This window comes from Budorcas taxicolor, chromosome 10, assembly GCF_023091745.1.
Source record: "Budorcas taxicolor isolate Tak-1 chromosome 10, Takin1.1, whole genome shotgun sequence".
In the NCBI taxonomy this organism is placed as follows: domain Eukaryota; kingdom Metazoa; phylum Chordata; class Mammalia; order Artiodactyla; family Bovidae; genus Budorcas; species Budorcas taxicolor.
The window spans coordinates 18,096,761-18,113,125 of NC_068919.1; positions in this window are offsets into that span (position 1 = coordinate 18,096,761).

The following is a 16,365-nucleotide window of genomic DNA, read 5'->3' on the forward strand; positions in this document are numbered from 1 at the left end:
ACGCCAGGCCTCCCTGTCCTTTACTATCTCCTGGAGTTTGCTCAAACTCATATCCGTGAATCGGTGATGCCATTCAACCATCTCATCCTCTTATGTTTCTTTTAAATGGCATATAATTTGTATTTCTATCCAGCCTAGCAATGTGGCCTTTTTAAAGGTGAATTTAGCTCATTTGCATTTACTGTGATATAAAATCAACTGGGTTTAAATTAACTATCATAGGCTGTGCTTTTACTTTACCTCCTCTTCCATGTTTTATTTCATTGTGTTTTTTCATCCTTAATTGCTTCTTTTTGATTTATTGAGTATTATTTAGTATTAAATTGTGGGTATTTTTTAACCAGAATTTTTCCTATATGGATTTAGAAGCTATACACTCTGTTTCTATTTTATGAGTGACCTCCCTATAACTTATATATATCATATCTGATAGTTTTATAATATGCAATAAATTAAGACGTGGAGGTAAAACTTCACCAACTCAATAAAAACCCAAATTTTATATAGACTTAATAATGAACATTTATACTTCATATTCACAATTTTATATTTCATTTCTTCATATCAAATCATCATTTTACACAGTTCCATTTGCCCAGCACCTTCATTTTCTCATTCTTTATTTACGGTAGAATCAGCTCACTATTTAAGTTTACATAATTTACATTAATTGAATATGCTCATCATTATTCTTGACCAATAAACCATTTTTATGAACTGTGACTAAACACAGTATAATAGAAGTAAGAAGGAAACGGCAACCCACTCCAGCACACTTGCCTGAAAAATCCCATGGACAGAGGAGCCTGGTAAGCTACAGTCCACGGGGTCGCAAAGAGATAGGTTCTTCTATAGAAGTGAGAAATATGCATATTAAGGAAGCATTCATTCAACAAACACTCACTGAGTACTTATGAGGGTATTAAGTGTATCCCAGGCATAGTGCTGTGGCTCAGAATATAAAAGTGAGCAGTAATAAATGTAGCCTCATAAAATTCATAATCAAGTAGACAGCACAAACTGCATGGTGAGAAGCTCCATTGGCCTAGAGGAGTTCTACTGACTGATTTTCAGCAGAAAACAACTGTTTATAACATGGATAATCTTTAAAAATAAAAATATAGGAAAGCTTACACTTCTATGAAGGTAATTTTATGTTCCAAATTTGTGGAATATATATATATATGCATGCATGCATGCTAAGTCGCTTCAGTCATGTCTGACTCTTTGCAACCCCTTGAACTGAAGCTCGCCAGGCTCCTCTATCCATGAAATTTTCCAGGCAAGAATCCTGGAGTGGGTAGCCATTCCCTTCTCCAGGGGATCTTTCCAACCCAGAGATAGAACCCAGGTCTCCTGCATTGCAGGTGGATTCTTTACCACGTTCTCTATCATCTGAGCCACCAGGGCTCATATATATGTGTGTGTACATATGTGTGTGTATAACTTTTAAAGTATTTTTGACCATTCTGGAACCACCAAATTAGCTGCAGTTCATTCACTTAGATCGCTGGCGTCCACCAGTGGTCTAGAGAAGATGACTTACAAAATATACATGTAGATGTGTTTTTTACATATCCTCCTCCAGCAGTGTAGCAGAAATCTGGTTGGTGGAATTGATTTCACTTGCTCCAAAGTCGAGACTTGTTTGACCAAAGCTGGTTAACAGTCCCTAGTCTCTTGCTGCAGTCATTGTGCAGTGCATCAGACGTAAGCCAATCGACATATGGAATTTCTCTAGCATCAGTAATTGGTTCAGTAAGCCAGTCGGAGAGAAGTACAGTTTTGCTTTATGCTTTGAATGTTTGGGAGTAAGAGAGAGCTGTCTCTCTCTTGCTCTTAATACAAGATGTACAAATATGAAGGCTAGAACTTCTATACTTCTTTAATACCATGATAGAAATCACCCACACTCAGAAGAGGATTGCTGATAAAGAGTACTAGAGGAGTCCTGTTAGAGCTATGCTTGAAGCCCTCTACTGCTGGAGTTTTTCTCCGCAGAATGATGTCTGGGGCTTCAGGAAGGAAGAGGCATAGAATGGCATTTGGAACAATCTGAGAGTTGGACTGTGAAGAAAGCTGAGCACCGAAGAATTGATGCTTTTGAACTGTGGTGTTGGAGAAGACTCTTGAGAGTCCCTTGGACTGCAAGGAGATCCAACCAGTCCATCCTAAAGGAGATCAGTCCTGGGTGTTCTTTGGAAGGACTGATGCTAAAGCTGGAACTCCAGTATTTTGGCCCCCTCATGCGAAGAGTTGACTCATTGGAAAAGACTCTGATGCTGGGAGGGGTTGGGAGCAGGAGGAAAAGGGGACGACAGAGGATGAGATGGCTGGATGGCATCAGCGACTCGATGGATGTGAGTTTGAGTGAACTCTGGGAGTTGGTAATGGACAGGGAGGCCTGGTGTGCTGCAATTCATGGGGTTGCAAAGAGTCGGACACGACTAAGGGACGAACTGAACTGAATAAAGCTTTATCTTACACTTTGTATAGTATAGCAAACCAGTTTCATTTAAGTTGGATTTTCATTTCTGAGACAGCCCTCAACTTCCAGACTTTTAAAATCCTTGCATCCTGCATTTTTTTAAACCCTCTGCACCGACACTTCTATGCACCCTCCAGACGCAAAATTCAGACTTTTATAAGCCAGGCAGCAAAGAATATTCTGAGCTACATCATAGTGGCCACGCCCAGCAGCCAACTGCTCAGTCTTACGAACATCACCATGTATGCACAGCAGAGTGAATGGAAAAAAGAAAAATAAGTAATTCTGATATTAGTGATAAGTGAAACCTGACAGGTACTACAGTAGAGTCAAAGATGAAAATCATTAAAAATGATAGAAAGGCAATAAAAAATAAGAACAAAAAGGAAAGAATTTTGCTGGAAGGACATCGTCAGAGATGGAATCTAGGGGTTTCCACAGTGGCTTAGTGGTAAAGAATCCACCTGCCAAAGCAGAAGACACGGGTTAGACCCCTGATCCAGAAAGATCCCACATGCTATGGAGCAATTAAGCCCATGCACCACAACTGTTGAGCCTGTAGTCGAGAGCCCGGGAGCAGCCACTACTGAGCCCACGCGCTGCGACTGCTGAAGCCCGCATTCCCTAGAGCCTGTGCTCCACGACAAGAGAAACCGCCACAGTGAGATGCCCACACTGTGCAACTAGAGAGCAGCCCCCACTCACTGCAACTGGAGAAAAGCCCGTGCAGAAATGAAGACACAGCACAGCCAAAAAATAAATAGATAACATTATTCCTTAACAGATGGAATCTAAAAGGTAGACTGTTACTATGGAATTGATCATTTTTTTAGCTCTCTGGGAATGAAAGCTGCTCATAATACACAAATTCTTCTGATGAACTTCTCATTTTCTCGCAGGTTTGTAGGGAGGTACTGTACACTTAAAGAGTAGACTTCTTATTCTAAAACAGATATGAAGCTCATAATTAATTTCCATCAACTCTATAAGTCAAGTTTATCAGTGTATCCAGGCTGTGAACTGATGTTGAAGATGGCAACAGTAAGATATGTGCTCTGGGAAGAAGACGTGAAGCCTTAGATACCTGTGCCTGACAAGCAGAAGGTCACATCAGGTTCATGACTGGCAAGACATCTTCTGAAATGTAAGCAAAGACCTACTGTCGTTACTCTGGGAAATATTTCTGGAAGGATGGCATAGGGATGCCCACATCAGAATCGCATTAGGGAGTCTTATAATTCAGATGGCTGCCTGCATTCCCTTTCCTCAGACAAAATCTCTTCAAGTGGGTCCCTGCCTTTTTAACAGGCCCCAAAATCACTCTTTCCATATACCACATTTGGAGACCAATACTTGGTAGATGCTGACACGGGATCCATGAGTCACTTGACATATTCCTGCAAGCTGGAGAAGAGCCCAGTCTAGTCTCACTGGACTAAGCTGGACTCACCAGGAGAAAGTCAACCTGAGCAAAGCCCAGGTGACATAAGCCCATATTAACAAGAAGAAAGGGTTCACAACAAGAGAATGAGAAGAAGAATCCAAGGAAAGATTTGGCCATCACCTTTGAAAACTTTGTGTATTTTCAATTGTCTAAGACCTCTGCCTTTCTCCCCTAGCTGACATTGTATTAGCAGAACTGGGTAGCCCTCCTTCCAACAAATTTCTGTGAGGCACTGGTCCCACAGTCCAGAGAATATTAAACTGGACTACAGGAAAAAGGTGGCCAAGGACAGAGCGTTTTGTGAGACTGTGATGCAGAGACTGTGGCTTGAAGTCTTATTTAAGAATGATAACACTTCTGGTTTCTGCGCTATGGGATAGCCTGCTGACAGCAGTGGAAATGGTGACAGCCTAAGACTGATCAACAATGCAAGGGGCAAGTGAGACTGTTGGCTTTCAGCTAATCCCAGCACTGAATATAAGAAATCAGAGATCTTTTACATCATAAGCTGCTGCTGCTGCTAAGTCACTTCAGCCGTGTCCGACTCTGTGCAGCACCAGAGATGGCAGCCCACCAGGCTTCCCCGTCCCTGGGATTCTCCAGGCAAGAACACTGGAGTGGGTTGCCATTTCCTTCTCCAATGCATGAAAGTAAAATGTGAAAGTGAAGTTGCTCAGTCTTGTCTGACTCTTAGCGACCGCATGGACTGCAGCCTACCAGGCTCCCCCGTCCATGGGATTTTCCAGGCAAGAGTACTGGAATGGGGTGCCATTGCCTTCTCCAACATCATAAGCTATGGGAAGTTAAATCTAGTGGCTGAATTCGCAAAGCCTAAAATGGACATGAAGATGCTGTAGGCAAACATAAGTAGCCTAATGACCAATGTCCAAGCAAAACTGAGACTGGAAATATGTAACTAACCCCATAGAGCTTACTTATTAACATGAGCTCAGCTAAAACAATTCAAATTCTGCTGGGTTTTTCTATCAGTGAGTCTGTGGCTTGTATTTGTGGTCTAGGAAAGAAACTGTAAGAGTGAGTTTCTCTCTACTTTTCTTTCTCATCCTGTCCATTTTTCTTTGCTTTATTGTCCCCACATCTCTCCCTACTTCTCATATCTTGCTATAAATCCCCTCTCAAAAGTCATCATTCTTTCCATGTCTGTCATCTATTTTATTTCATTTATTTATTTTTTGTCTTAAATATTTCTGTAATCCTCTGTCTTTCCTGCTGCACACTCTTGGTGCTCTCTCTTTCCCACACTTCTCATCACAAAGCCCATCTCCTTCCCTCTCATCCCGTTAGTCTCTTCCTGTCTTTGTTTTTGTTTCTTTGTTTCTCAGTGTCTCCAGCCACTTATCTTTATCTCAGTCTTCTAAGACCTTTATATCTATGTTTAAAAATTTCTGTGTTGATCTCAACCTCTATCAAGTTATTCTTAGGAGAATTAATGTGCCAAGGAGCGTGGGCTATTCTGACAAGCAGTATCTACGGTCCCATGGGGAGAACAGAGGCCTGTCGCATCCAGTCTTCTCCTACCAGACTGTGAATTCCTCAAAGCAGGGACAGTGCTGGGAACACATTAGGGCCATATTTCCCTGTCGGTCCAGTGGCTAAGACTCCATGCTGCCAAGGCAGAGGGCATGGCTTCAAATCCCTGGTTGGGGAACGAAGATCCCAATTGCGTTGCAGTGTGGCCAAAAAAAAAGATTTATAGCTGCCTTCCAAGCAGGTGACCCGGGTTCATTTCCCGGCCAACACATAGTGCTCTTCGTTTTATTGGGCTTCCCTGGTGACTCAGATGGTAACGAATCCTCCTGCAATGAAAGAGATCTGGGTTCGATTCCTGGATTGGGAAGATCTGCCTGGAGAAGGGAACAGCTACCCACTCCAATATTCTGGCCTGGAGAATTCCATGGACAGAGGAGCCTGGCAGGCTACAGTCCATAGGGTCGCAAAGAGTTGGACAGGATTGAGTGACTTTCACTTTCACACTTATATTAGGGGCACGTACATTTATAGGACCTTTGTTACCAGGGAGAAAGTGTTCATAACAGGTGATACCAATTACTATAGGAAAAGTGTATGCTCAGTCACTCAGTTGTGTCTGACTCTTTTCGACCCCATGGACTAGACTTCTCCAGACAGAAGAGTCTGTCCATGGAATTGTTCAGGCGAGAACACTGGGATAGGTTGCCATTTCCTTCTCCGGACTTAGAAAAGTAGGATACATCCATATAACATCATTACATTTGAAAAATCTTAGGAAACCATAGTTTATTTTTTAAGTCACATTTTCCAGTGCAACTGGCTCAATAGCAGTGTTGGAACTTCTAAAATTTTATATATTTTTAAAATTTTTAATTAGAAGATAATTACAATATTGTGATGGTTTCCACCATCCATCAACATGAATTGGCCATAACTATACCTATGTCCCCTCCCTCTTGAACCCACCTCCCTCCCCTTCCCACCCCTCTAGGTTGTCACCAAGCACTGGCTTTGGAAACTTTTGCCCATTTTTCATATGCATTCTCTCATGCCCATGATTCTAATACTTTTGTCAAGTAAAAAAGTGAAATAGGATGCCCAGAGGATAGATGGTTCTTTGTGCTGGGAAATGGAAAAGAATGATCAGAATGAGCCTGGAATATCCTACTACCCCCAGAAAGCAAGAATATTGTTTTTTAAAAGTATAAGAGGCTCTGGAGAAGAAATGGCAACCCACTCCAGTATTCTTGCCTGGGTAAGCACGAGAGGAACCTGGTGGGCTACAGTCCATGGAGTCACAACAGTTGGACATGACTTAGCATCTAAACCACCACCATCAGTAATAGCAGAGGAATATTATTGTAAAAAAATAGGAAATGGCTTAAAACCAAATAATGGATGTCATTGCTAAGTTCACTAACCTGCAGGTCCAGTGTATAAATCCAGTCAACTAGTTAGCCAACCAACTAGTTAATCAGTTCTGCAACTGATTGGTAAACCATAGTGATCTTTTATCCAAATGTTAACTGGTTTTGAGTATTTATTATTCTCTTCTAATTAAAAATGCTATATAAATATAGATATATATATATAATATAACATTAAAAATTAAAATCAAATATTCTAATAAAAAAAAGTGTAAGAGGCAATATGAGAAGGCCAAACAACCCAATTTAAGAGTTTCTATTAAAAAATAAAAATTAAAAAAAAAGAGTTTCTGTTGACCAGGTTTTAACAGTTTGAGCATGAAATATTATTTTTATTATGCTTACTTGGAGCAAATTGAGTCTATGAAAGACCATGGATTCATCAGTTCAGTTCAGTTCAGTTCAGTCACTCAGTCGTGTCTGACTCTTTGCAACCCCATGAGCTGCAGCACGCCAGGCTTCCCTGTCCAACACTGTCTCCTGGAGACCACCCAAACTCATGTCCATTGAGGCGGTGATGCCACCCAACCATCTCATCCTCTGTCATCCCCTTCTCCTCCTGCCCTCAATCTTTCCCAGCATCAGGGTCTTTTCCAGTGAGTCAGCTCTTTGCATCAGGTGGCCAAAGTACTGGAGTTTCAGCTTCAACATCAGTGCTTCCGATGAACACCCAGGACTGATCTCCTTTAAAATGGACTGGTTGGATCTCCTTGCAGTCCAAGGGACTCTCAAGAGTCTTCTCCAACACCACAGTTCAGAAGCATCAATTCTTCAGCGCTCAGCTTTCTTCACAGTCCAACTCTCACATCCATACATGACCACTGGAAAAACCATAGCCTTGACCAGATGGACCTTTGTAGGCAAAGTAATGTCTCTGCTTTTTAATATGCTGTCTAGGTTGGTCATAACTTTCCTTCCAAGAAGTATGGATTCATAATATTTATCAAAACCGAAAAGTTAAGATAATGAGTACGAAAATATAGTTGTGATACAAAAAATGGATAACCAACTATGAATTTGCCTCTTGTTAATGGATTTTAACAAGTAGCTATTATTTGTATATGGATATTTTGTTTCTCCCACTTAATTATTGTTTTTTATAAAAATGTATAAATCTGTGTACACATATTGGTTTCAGAGGAAAAAATAAAATTGTGGAACTGAGCAAACCAGTAATCTAGGAAAAAAGCAGAAATGCTAGCAAGAGGAGAAAAGACTGGTTTGGCTGGTGCTGAGTTGAACATACAACTTAAACAGAAAGAAAGTCCAACACTTAATCAGGGTTAGTGACCACACAATGTTGCCACATAGAAAAAAGGGGCAACAAGACCTTCCAAAAAGATGAATTAGTCAAATATCCCAAAGAGGAAGAATCTGCAACTCATACCCAATGCCTCATCTTACAGGAAAGGAAACCACTAGATGGCCCTACTCATTTTAATAAAACACCAATAAGAAATACATAATTCTTTAAAAAGGTAACAGACCAAGTCAATATATCATACTGATAGGACATTGGGTTTTGTAACTCTGGCAAAGTGAGATTTTAAAAGTACATCATTTCCTGAAAGACAGCAGGTTGTAAAAAAGTAAAACCCAAGTGAAGGTGTGACCTTAAAAATCATGTTGCTGTAAGGCCGGAAGTTAATGCAGCCTGATGATGAGTCCTGTACCCAGACCAAGAATGGATCAGCTGGTAATCCAGATTCTACAGCCTTGGCTGGGCTGAGCACATATACTTTTTTTGGAGGGTCTAGTAATATTACTCCACCCCTGGGAAGAAATAAAAATGTATTACTGAAACCCTAGGAAGATATTAAAATAAGAATACTAATATCCCCTCAGAAGGTATAAAACAAGCACATAAATTATCAAAGAAATGAATAAGTCCATTGTTTCAAGGCTTTAGAATATATTCAAGTATAAGTATAATAATAAGCTTTGTAGTCACGGCATTTGTGAAAGTTTTATGACATTTGAAGTATTCAAAAAACAGCCATAATGAATTTGCGATTGCATTTTAAATGATATAGGAGAACTTAATCAAATTATAGTCAGTTTAAAATTTCAAGATAATTTTAAAAAATATTTTTTATTAGGTATATGAGTTCAGTAATTTGAGCATTAAACAAAATACAAATTTCTAGCTCCTAATAGGAAAACTAAGAAACCTGGACTGTGAGGTCCCTTCCCCTAAACTATCCCAGAGGAAATTGGAAACCTTTGTGGCACATTAGAATTATCCATGGAAGCTTCAAAAACTACTGATAGTCAGGAGCCCTCCTTGGACCATTTGTATCAGAATCTTCAGAAGCAGAATCTTGGCACTAGAATTTTTAACATACACCTCAGTTCCGAATAATATGCAGCCAGATTTGAGAAATTGATAGAGGAGTTGAGAAGGCTGTGGAACTAACATCAAAGGTTTGAAAAGGCCATGAGGAAACCAGAGACCATTCTGAGTTGGTGTAGAAGAGACTCATGGCAGTATGGGGTGGGGACATAGTGGAGCAGTAGGGGTAGCTATGGAGGGTGAATTTTGCTGCTACTTATCCCCTACATTGCTTTGCAGGATTTTTTTCTGGCCCCGTCACTTCCCATGGACTAGAAATTAGCAAGAGCAGTCCAGATGCCAGCTATGCATGTGGGGGAAATGGAAGAGTTGGGGAGATGGGTAGCTTTAAGACCCTACCAATCTGAAAATTCAGTGGGAACCTGTGTATAATATCTAGCTGCCCTAAGGCATTTGCTTCCTCATTCTTTTACTCTCCATAGCTCAGTGACAGGGGACTAAGAATTTTATCTCTTCAAGATAACCTGCTTCTTTCCAGGAATTCAAGGAGGTTCTCTGAATGGGGCAATCCCTCATGAAGAAACTACGAATGGAGTTGGTCTGCAGGTTCTGTGATGTGTGGTGCTCTCATTCCTAGAGATCTTCCCCAGCCTCCACCAGTAATCCTAAATATGGATGTCACACAGGCTATGTTCTCTAACCACAATGCAATGATGTTAGAAATGAATTACAAAAAAATAATTATTAGGAGAACCAGAGATCAAATTGCCAACATCCGTTGGATCATTGGAAAAGTGAGAGAGTTCTAGAAAAACATCTACTTCTGCTTTTTTGACTATGCCAAAGCCTTTGACTATGTGGATCACAACAAACTGTGGAAAATTCTTAAAGAGATGGGAATACCAGACTACCTGACCTGCCTCCTGAGAAATCTGTATGCAGGTCAAGAAGCAACAGTTAGAACTGGACATGGAACAACAGACTGGTTCCAAATCAGGAAAGGAGTATATCAAAGCTGTATATTGTCACCCTGCTTGTTTAACTTATATGCAGAGTACATCATGAGAAACGCTGGACTGGATGAAGCACAAACTGGAATCAAGATTGCCGGGAGAAATATCAATAACCTCAGATATGCAGATGACACCATACTTATGGCAGAAAACAAAGAAGAACTAAAGAGCCTTTTGATGAAAGTGAAAGAGGAGAGTGAAAAAGTTGGCTCTAAACTCAACATTCAGAAAGCTAAGATCATGGCATCTGGTCCCATCACTTCATGGCAAATAGATGGGGAAATAATGGAAACACTTTCAGACTTTATTTTCCTGGGCTCCAAAATCACTGCAGATGATGACTGCAGCCATGAAATTGAAACACACTTGCTCCTTGGAAGAAAAGCTATGACCAACCTAGACAGCATATTAAAAAGCTGAGACATTACTTTGCCAATAAAGATCTGTCTAGTCAAACTTATGGTTTTTCCAGTAGTCATGTATGGATATGAGAGTTGGACTATAAAGAAAGCTGATCGCCTAAGAATTGATGCTTTTGAACTGTGGTGTTGGAGAAGACTCTTGACAGTCCCTTGGACTGCGAGGAGATCCAACCAGTCCATCCTAAAGGAAATCAGTGCTGAATATTCATTGGAAGGAATGATGCTGAAGCTGAAACTCCAATACTTTGGCCACTTGATGTGAAGAACTGACTCATTGGAAAAGATCCTGATGCTGGGAAAAATTGAAGGCCGGAGGAGGAGGGGACGACAGAGGATAAGATGGTTGGATGGCATCACCGACTTGATGGACATGAGTTTGAGCAAGCTCGGGGAGTTGGTGATGGACAGGGTGGCCTCGTGTGCTGCAGTCCATGGGGTTGCAAAGAGTTGGACATGACTGAGCAACTGAACTGAACTGAACTGGATTATTGGGAGACAACTCTCCATGGGTCTCTTGTGTTTCTGGATATTGTCTAAGCAGAAGTATTCTCAGCTTTTGACTATCTTTTCAAGGATGTTCATATAGCAAGCAGCCTTGGAAAATAAGGGTATAATCTCCCTCCATGACAGATGGCAGGTTTGTTTGCTGTCTAGGAAAATGAAGATAATGTCTGCCTGTGTGGAAAAGATTAGGTAGGTTGGCTTATACTTCCTTAGGCAAGATAGGAGTTTCCTCATCTCAGGGTCCTTCAACTGTGACTGAAACCTCTTGCAGGTATGTCATCCTCCTGGACCCATGCATCACTCCTGTAGGACTTGGGAGGCAAGGGGAAACAATGAGAAAATGAAGCCATTAAGTCCTTTGTCTTTGACCTTTTGATCAAAGTCTCGAGTCTTTCACCACTGTTTTTGAAACTGTGACTGACAACATTGGTAGCTTACAAGTAGGTAAAATGTAAGACTCTTCACAGTTGTTGATAATAACTTTAAAAAATCCTTTAAGTGTAGATATGAAATTGCATACAACTAAATAATCTTTAGATTAAAAAGGAATTTATGACTATCATATAGAAAACAGAATAAACAAAGTATTTTAAGTCAAAATTTACGGACTTAGCTGAAGCAGTATTTGGAGGGAAATTTACACATTTAAATAAATGTATCAGGAATCAAAAAAGAGTGAAAACAAATGACTTAAGTGTTTAGTTCAAGAAGAAAGAAAAAAGAAATTAGAGCAGAATTAAAGAGGTCAGAGAGGGAAAAAAATACTAGGTTGGCCAAAAAATTCATTTGGGTTTTTCCATTGGATCTTATGGAGAAACCCGAATGAACTTTTTGGTCAACCCAGTATTAAGCAGGTAAAGAATCTCCCTTCAATTCAAGAGACACAGGTTCGATCCCTGAGTCAGGAAGATTCCTGGAGAAGGAAATGGCAACCCACTAAGTATTCTTGCCTGGGAAATCCCATGGACAGAGGAGCCCGGTGGGCTATAGTCCATGAAGTCACAAAAAATTGAACCCGATTGAGTGACTAAACAAGCAAGCAAAAAATATTATGGGCAGAAGTCAAAGTAAACAATAAGAAAACAATAATAATTTAAGATATAATAATAGTAACAACCAATAATACTGAAAATCAGTAAAATTAAAAGCTGATCTTTAAATGTTTTTGAAAAGATAAACAAGATGGTCTTCTGGGAAGAAAGGAAAAAGGTCATATAAAGCAAAATCAGAATGATAAAAAGGAAATAACTGCAGATAGATGCAACATTTAAAAATAATAAAAGAGTGTTGTGAAAACTATATTCTACTATATTGAACTTGTAGATGAAATAGATTTTGCTCTCTATGATATTTAAATTATTCAACATCAAGTAGAGCATGGTGCTGGTTAATCAGCCTGGGCATGTGCCAGTCAGAAAGGGTGATCTCTGGTTGCCAGACTGGTATGTCCTGCCCAAATAACGGCTTCGTATTTCTGAGATCAAAATTAAATTCCCAACTGGCCCAAGGAGAAGTATAAATACCATACAGGCCAGTAAACATTAAAGAAGCAAAATGGTAATCAAAGCTTTTCTTTTCCAATAAGCTGCAGCCTGGAAAATTTTTTAGATGAAAGCTTCACAAACAATAAGAGCGAGGTAATTCCCTAGTTCATATATTCTCAATGGAATCAAAATCCACTGGTTTTTGAAGAAGGATAAAAATCTTAGATATTAAAATAGTGTGTAGTCTTCCAAAGGGTCACAATACATAAACAGACAGTGTCTCTGTGGTATTAAAATTTCAAGGTGAGGGATTGGGAGAAAAAAACATATCTAAAAAAGTTCCAGTGACAGGGGGAGATGCTACTGAAAAAGAAAAAAAAAAAAAAAGATTGAGAAACATTCCCTAAATTTAGTTAGGAAGATAGAGAAAGAATAGAAACTTCTGAGATTATTGTAACATTTTAAGAAGTTGCTTGCATGCTTAGTCACTCAATGGTGTCTGACTCTTTGCGACCCTTATGGATTGCAGCCTGCCAGGTTCCTCTGTCTGTGGGGTTTTTCAGGCAGGAATACTGGAGTGGTTTGCCGTTTCCTCTTAAAACTGAATCCAAAACTGAATAAGAAACACATACACACAGAGACATATAAGTTATATACACATATGTATGTATTTATATTTGTAAGTGAAATGTGCCTCTGTAGATATACAGTCATGTTCCATTACGAAAATGAGGGAGAAGTCCTCCATAAATGTTCATTAAATGAATCCAATAATATTAAAAGTATATTTCAGAACCAGATTTACTCTTCCACCTTAAACAATGAAAAAAACTGGACAGCATATGGGGAGCAACTGTCTTAAAATACAGGATGATGTGAAGATAAAGACTGTGATTCCGGAGAAAGGGAAACCAATGAGATGAGTCTCAGCATCATTGTCGTTGCTTCCTGAAGGTGCTCTCTGGTCAGCAGAGTGTGTAGGGATTTCCCAAGCAGAACACAGTGTTCTCTCTGAGATGAGGAGCAGAGATTGGAGTTCTGGGAATCTGAGGTAGCTAGAAGCTGTAGAGGCAGAGTTCCAGAGAGGAAAGCACTGTAGAAAAACAGCTCAGTCTTTGCTTAATACTAGGATGTGCAGACCGGAGAAGGCGATGGCACCCCACTCCAGTGCTCTTGCCTGGAAAATCCATGGACAGAGGAGCCTGGTGGGCTGCAGTCCATGGGGTCGCTAACAGTTAGACACAACTGAGCAACTTCACTTTCACTTTTCACTTTCATGCATTGGAGACAGAAATGGCAACCCACTCCAGTGTTCCTGCCTGGAGAATCCCAGGGATGGGGGAGCCTGGTGGGCTGCTGTCTACGGGGTCGCACAGAGTCGGACACGACTGAAGTGACTTAGCAGCAGCAGCAGCAGCAGCAGCAGTGATTATTAGAGCTGCTTACTATATACACTTTAAACCAGCTATTGTATACAAAACAGAGTTTTAACTAATAAATCCCCAAAGGAGGAAAAAAAGCTCATAGAAGTATTCAATTAACCCAAAAAAAGTCAATAAAATAGGAAAAAGTTCACAAGTGACAGATGGAACAAATAGAAGTCAAACAGTGAGGTAGAAGCATATGACTTACTGTATAAAGGACAAATGGTGGAAACACCAAGTTAAAAGCCAGAGATTGTCAGACTGGATAATAAAGTAACACCTAACTATATGCTGCCTGCAAGCAATCTATCTCAAATATAAAGACACAGTGCACACATGCATGCTAAGTTGCTTCAGGCATGTCCGACTCTTTGCGACCCTATGAACTGTAGCCTGCCAGACTCCTCTGTCCGTGGGCTTCTCCAGGCAGAAATACTGGAGTGGATTGCTATTTCCTTCTTCAGGGGATCTTCCTGACTCAGGGATTGAACCCATGTCTCTTTATGTCTCCTGCATTGGCAGGTGGGTTCTTTACCACTAGTGCCACCTGGGGATCAAAAGACACAACAGATTAAAAATAAAAGTGGACAAGATGTACCAAGTTAACCCTGGTCAAAATAAAGCTGGAGGGGCTATACTAATACCAAACAAAGTAGAATTCATTGCAAATAATCTTAGCAGGGATAAAGAAAGTCATTTTATAATAATAACAGGGTCATTTCACCAAAGGACATAACAGTGTTTTTGTACCAAGTAACAGAGCATCAAAATAATTAAAGGAAAAAGCTAATGGACCTGAAAGGAGAAGTTGGCAAATTTATAATTATAATCAGAGATTTCAACATCCTCTTTTAATAATTTATAGTTCAAGTAGAAAATCTTCTTGGACATAGAAAACTTGAAAAACACAACATAACCATAGAGGTAAACCATGTTTATATTTACGGAATACCCCACTCAATAACTACATAATACACATTCTTTTCAAGTGCCCAGGGAATATTGACTAAGACAATATTCTGGAATGTAAAACAAACCTCAATAAATTGAAAACAATTCAACTCATTCAAAATATGTTCTCTGACTACAATAGAATTAAATTAGAAAACAAGAGAAAAAGACTTGAAAACTCTCCAACTGTTTGGAAACTAGCATACTTCTAAATAGCCTATGGATCAAAGAAGACATCATAAATAAAATCAGAAAGCATTTTAAACTAAATGAAATGAAAACACAACATATCAAATATTATAGGAAGCTAGTTAATTAGTTCTTAGAGGGAATTTCTTGGGAAGGTCTCAATTAATGACCACCTTAAAAAGGTAGACAAAAATAGAGTAATCCAACCCCAAGGAGAAAACCAGTGAAGCCAAACACTTCTTTTTTTTAAATCAATAAAATTGATGGATCTCTAGTCAGATTGATTACGACAAAAAGAAGACACTGGGGGAAGGAACTGTAATCACAGTTTCAACAGACCTTTAAAGGATAATAAGAGCATATAATGAAACTCTACACACATAAATTTAGCAACTTAAATGAAATGGATCAATTCTTTGAAAAACAAACTACCAAAGCTCCTTCAAGAGAAAATAGATAACCTGTATCATTTCAGTTCAATTCAGTTCAGTTCAGTCACTCAGTTGTGTCCGACTCTTTGCGACCCCATGGACTGCAGCACACCAGGCTTCCCTGTCCATCACCAACTCCTGGAACTTACTCAAACTCACATCCATCGAGTTGGTGATGCCATCCAACCATCTCATCCTCTGTGGTCCCCTTCTCCTCCAGCCTTCAATCTTTCCCAGCATCAGGGTCTTTTCCAATGAGTCAGTTCTTTGCATCACATGGCCAAAGTACTGGAGTTTCAGTTTCAACATCAGTCCTTCCAGTGAATGTTCAGGACTGATTTCCTTTAGGATGGACTGGTTGGATCTCCTTGTTGTCCAAGGGACTGTCAAGAGTCTTCTCCAACACCACATTTTGAAAGCATCAGTTCTTCAGTGCTCAGCCTTCTTTATAGTCCAACTCATATCCATGCATGACTACTGGAAAAACCATAGCTTTGACTAGACAGACCTTTGCTGGCAAAGTAATGTCTCTGCTTTTTAATATGCTGTCTAGGTTGGTCATAGCTTTTCTTCCAAGGAGCAAGCGTGTTTTGATTTCATGGCTACAGTCATCATCTGCAGTGATTTTGGAGCCCAGGAAAATAAAGTCTGTCACTGTTTCCACTGTTTCTCCATCTATTTGCCATGGAGTGATGGGACCAGATGCCATGATCTTAGTTTTCTGAGTGTGACATTTTAAGCCAACTTTTTCACTCTCCTCTTTCACTTTCATCAAGAGGCTCTCTAGTTCCTCTTCACTTATTG